The sequence below is a fragment of the Rutidosis leptorrhynchoides genome, chromosome 6 (assembly GCF_046630445.1).
Source record: "Rutidosis leptorrhynchoides isolate AG116_Rl617_1_P2 chromosome 6, CSIRO_AGI_Rlap_v1, whole genome shotgun sequence".
NCBI classification, from domain to species: Eukaryota; Viridiplantae; Streptophyta; class Magnoliopsida; order Asterales; family Asteraceae; genus Rutidosis; species Rutidosis leptorrhynchoides.
In genome coordinates this window covers 322,198,356-322,204,694 of record NC_092338.1, presented here as the reverse complement: position 1 = coordinate 322,204,694, position 6,339 = coordinate 322,198,356, and positions in this window count along the sequence as shown.

Below are 6,339 nucleotides of genomic sequence, written 5' to 3'. Positions count from 1 at the left end.
CAATTCTAATAAAAATATCATTTTTTATTATCTTTATCATATTATCTTTATCATTTTTGATATGATTATTTTTATAAAATATTATTATTACGATTCTTATTATAATAATTATATATATAGTAATTATTATTAAGATAAAATATATTATTGGGACTTATTGTTATCATTTTAGTATTATTATTATTAAAAGTTATCATTTCAAATAGAATTATTATTTTCATATAAAATAATATTATTTATCGTTATTACTAAAAATATCATGTTTGTTTGAAAATATCGTTATAAATCTTAAAACCTATATTTTAATTAAAATTATCATTAACAATGATACTATTATCATTGTTATTATCGTTAACATGAATATAACATTTTTATCAGAGATATTATTATTATTACATTTGTATTACTATAAAAGATTATTATTTATTATCAAGATTATTATTATCATTAGTAAATATAAATATTGTTATTATTATTATTATATTATTATTATTATTATTATTAGTATTATAAAATAATACAACTTTACATATTATAAATATTATTTTATAAATATGTGATACAAAGATCTTTTTACCATACGAAATATAATTACATTAATAATACATACCACTATATGATATTAAATAACTTTATAAATTTTATTAAATGAGATACATAAAAGTATATTTTTTATCATATACAAATTTTAATATAAATATAATTTATTAATAAATGACTTGTATTATTTACTCTAAAACCTGATAAATATATTTAAATATATAAAATGACTTTTTTTGACTTTTGCATATCGATCTCGAGCATTTGGATTGTGATACACTATGACTTGATCTAAATTGATAGACAGATATTGACCATTATATAAATATATATATACTTAATATAGGTTCATAAATTCGAAGCCAACCTTGCACTTGTTCAATGCCATCATATGCATATTTACTACAAAATACAGTATCGTGAGTTTCATTTGCTCCCTTTTTAAATGCTTTTGCAATATATATTTTTGGGACTGAGAATACATGCGCTGTTTTATAAATGTTTGACGAAATAGACACAAGTAATCGAAATTACATTATATGGTTGGATTATCGAAATCGAATATCGCCCCTTCAAGTATGGTAACCTAAAAATTAAGGAAATGGCCCCTAATTGACGCGAATCCTAAAGATAGATCTATGGGCCTAACAAACTCCATTCTGGAATTTGGAATGCTTTAGTACTTCGATTTAAAAAGGTGATTGCGATTGCCGTTATATAGCATACTTACGAGTATGCGGGGGATATTCTATATGCATCCTTGTTAGTTCGGTTACCAGGTGTCCATCATATGAATGATTTTTATACACTTGTAAGTGTATGATTATTTATGGAAAAATGAAATCTTGTGGTCTATTAAAATTATGAAAATGAATGATTATGATAAACTAATGAACTTACCAACCTTTTGGTTGACACTTTAAAGCATGTTTATTCTCAGGTATTAAGGAAATCTTCCGCTGTGCATTTGCTCATTTTAAAGATATTACTTGGAGTCATTCATGGCATATTTCAAAAGACGTTTCATTCGAGTCATTGAGTTCATCAAGATTGATAATAAGACATTCATAGTTTGGATATATTATGAGATAGTATTCATACCTGTCATCTTTCGATGTAATGAAAGTTGTCTTTTAAAAACGAATGCAATGTTTGTAAAATGTATCATATAGAGGTCAAATTCCTCGTAATGTATCCATATGTTATTGTATTTGTCTTGATGGATTAGGATGGGTCGCTTCATGTCTAGCTTGTAAATCACGCATAATTCCTGACAAGGTTTCTATTCTAACCTCTATCATCTCTATCCATCCATTCATCTGATTCGATAGATCTTGATTATCAACTCGAAGTTCCCTAACTTCTTCTAATATTCCCACTTGGTTGGCATTCGGAAGTAGAGGTTGAACATTTTCTGAGACTGTAGTAATGTAACCTTCGAGGCGGAAGATTTTGGCAAGCACGGTGAAAACAGTGTTACGTATAGGTTCACCAGTGAGTATATCGTGTTCTCTGATGTTAGGATGCAAGTTTGGTTCGCGGTAGGGTTCGCCTTCTTCATTTCTCCATCGAGTAAATAGGTATCGGACCCACCCCCATCTTCTCCAGAAAGAGAAATAGCTAAACGATTGAAGCAATTTTGGTTCATTGACTTCGAAGTCTACTTCAATATTCATCTCAACATCGCTTTCGGAACTGATGGAATCCAAACTAGATGTAGGATCCATCTTACACGATCAGATAGAGAATTTTTATATAAACGGATTATTGATAGGAATCAATGGTTGGATGGTATTCTTAATGCATAACATGCATGGATATATATAATACTAGGATCCCTTACATTACGAAGGGAAAATGCCAAATAAGAGTTACGGCACTATATATGATGAGGTATGATTCGTCTATACACAGTATATGCAATAACTGCAAAAACATGTGCCAAGACTTATGAATGATAATTATATTATTTTTCCAACAAGAAATGATAAGCAAAACATTTTAACATGCAGACACGGTCGAAGTCCAGGCTCACTAATGCATCTTAATAACTATCCGTTAGACACACTATTGCAAGACCTGGTTCGCTAAGACCACCGCTCGGATACCACATGAGACGACCCCTCCTAATCCATAAGGACGAATACAATAACATATGGTTCCATTACGAGGTATTTGACCTCTAAATAATACATTTTACAAACATTGCATTCGTTTTTAAAAGATAAACTTTCATTTCATCGAAAGTTGACAGGCATGCATACCATTTCATAATATATCCAAACTATAAATGACTTATCAATAATCTTGTTGAACTCAACGACTCGAATGCAACGTCTTTTGAAATATACCATGAATGACTCCAGGTAATATCCTTAAAATGAGCAAATGCACAGCAGAAGATTTCTTTCATACTTGAGAATAAACATACTTAAAAGTGTCAACCAAAAGGTTGGTGAGTTCATTAGTTTATCATAAACATTCATTTCCATCATTTTAATAGACCACAAGATTTTATTTTTTCAGTAACCATACACTCGCAAGTGTAAAATTCATTCTATCGAAATTCAACACCTGGTAACCGACATTAACAAAATGCATCTAGAATATCCCCCGCATAACACGTGCTTTGCACTCAGTATGCTCACAGCATACAAACAGTCCATCCCTTTTAAAAATGACAGTTGTATATGAAAGGACCCGTTCATATACATTATAAACGATTCACAATAGTTGATTACATCGCGAGGTATTTGACCTCTATATGATACATTTTACAAACATTGCATTCATTTTTAAAAGACAAACTTTCTTTACAATGAAAGTTGACGGCATGCACACCATTTCATAATACATCCAACTATAATTGACATAATAATAATCTTGATGAACTCAATGACTCGAATGCAACGTCTTTCAAAATATGCCATGAATGACTCCAAGTAATATCCTTAAAATAAGCTAATGCACAGCGGAAGATTTCTTTAATACCTGAGAATAAACATGCTTTAAAGTGTCAACCAAAAGGTTGGTGAGTTCATAGGTTTATCATAACAATCATTTCAATATATTAATAGACCACAAGATTTTCGTTTATAAATATATGTACACTCGCAAGTGTATAAAAGTATTCTATAAGTTGTAGGCACCCGGTAACAAGCCTTAACGTTCATGTTTTACCCTCTGAAGTACACCAGATCAGGTGTGTTTAAAATAACCTCGAAGTACTAAAGCATCCCATAGTCAGGATGGGGTTTGTCAGGCCCAATAGATCTATCTTTAAGATTCGCGCCTACCGTACATAGACAAGTAGTTTAATGTTACCAAGCTAAGGGTATATTTCTGGTTTAAACCCACGTAGAATTAGTTTTAGTACTTGTGCCTATTTCGTAAAACATTTATAAAAACAGTGCATGTATTCTCAGTCCCAAAAATATATATAAAAGGGAGCAAATGAAACTCACCATACTGTATTTCGTAGTAAAAATACATATAACGTCATTGAACAAGTGCAAGGTTGGCCTCGGATTCACGAACCTAAATTAATTATATATATTTATGTGTTGGTCAATATTTGTCTAACAAATTAGGTCAAGTCATAGTGTACCACAATCCTAATGCTCGAGACTAATATGCAAAAGTCAACAAAAGTAAATTTGACTCAAAATAATTTCCAAAAATCTATACATGATTAATATATAGTTTAAATATCATCGTTTTATATTTTTAAATATTTTTAAAAGATTTATTAGAGTAAATAATATAATTTATTTATTAATAAATAAAATTTTATATTAAATTTATATAATAAAATATACTTTCATATATATTAAGTAATAAAATTTATAGGGTTCATTTAATATCATAAAGATAATATGATAGGTATTATTAAAGTAAGTTATTACACGTAGTAAAATATGTTTGTATCACATATTTATTTGATAAAATAATATCTATAATGATAGTAAGTAAAAGTTGTATTATTTTGTAATAATAATTATTATTATAAAAATATCAATATTTATAATTACTAAGATGACATTATGATAAAACGATAATTCTAATTATGATAACTTTAATATTTACGATAATTTTTAATATTATCTTTAAAATAATAATTCTATTTAAAATAATAATAATAATAATATTTTATAGTAATAATGACATTTCTATTAAAATGATAATTTTTGTTAAAATGACACTTTTAATAATAATAGTAATGATAAAAATAATAAGAACGATAATTTTATCTAAATCAATATCTTATAATATTTCAATTTCATCATGATACTCTTACTCATTATTTCCTAATCGTTTCGTTTAATAGCTTTTAATCGTCTTTTATATCGTGTTCATAATAATGATAATAATAATAATAATACTAATAATAATAATAATAATAATAATAATAATAATAATAATAATAATAATAATAATAATAATTAGATAATAATAATAATACTAATGATAACTTTAACGATAATAACGATAGTAATAATAAAAAAAATAACAATTTTTAATGATAAATCCCTTTTATTGATAAAGATAATAATAATCATAATAATAAGATAAAACTAGAACGACGATAAAAACGACGATAATAATAATCATTTTTAATAAAAATATCGAAAATTCAATTGATTATAACTTCTAATCCGTTCATCGAAACCATTCGATATCTAAAGGAAAAGTTCTTAATTTTTTGCTAGCTTTCCAAGGACATGCATATCTTATACCTTATCTCAACCGTAAGTGTAACTAATTCAAGATTCAACCTAACTTGTCTAAGGGCAATATCAAAAGTACAAGCATGCATAATCCTAAATACTCGAGCACTAGTCAGGGATACACTATTAGTATGTAAAAGTTAAATTATGAGTACTTACGTATCAATATTGAGATTCAATATTGCAGGAAAGGTACGTAGACGCAACGGAAATGATAAACACTATATTGACCTCACGAGCATACCCATGAACCATACTCAATCACCTCCATAGCTATAACCCATAATTTCCTTAATCCTATGCTACTCGAAAAACAATTTCGAAACCACTCGGACAGCACTCCGTCGTAATATTTTATGTATACTAATAATATCTTGAAATAATACGGAGTAAATATATATATGTAAATCGATTGAGAGAGTTTAGAGAAAAATATTTTCAAGTTTCTATGAAATAATGAAACCTATTGAATTCTATTTATAATAGATTTTTGAATTATTAAAGTGAATTATTAAAGTATGAATTATTAAAGTGAATTATTAAAGTATGAATTATTAAAGTGAATTATTAAAGTATGAATTATTAAAGTGAATTATTAAAGTATGAATTATTAAAGTGAATTATTAAAGTGAATTATTAAAGTTAAAGTAAAGTAAAAGTAAAGTAAAAGTAAAGTAAAGGTAAAGTTAAAGTATAGTAAAAGTATAAAACTATGTACGTATAATACGCTTATAAATATATTTAATATTAATTTAAATTGTTATATCATAAAACATTTTAGAAAAGTAGAATTATATATATTCATAATAGGTTTCAAATTTTTAAATTACAGTCTGTTGGTGAAGCATGGGATAAAGTCCAAAGGTTTAATAAACGTATGAAATCATCTTAATAAAAAAAATGTCGAGTTACTTAACTTGTCGATATCCAAGATCTAAGTTATTTACACTCCACGTTCTTACTTATAGATCACTTTACCATTTTTCGAATATTGTCAAAAAGAATAGATTTCTTAAATCACAGTGGACCTCATAACATTGGCCCGTAATTATATCATAATGTATCTGATAAT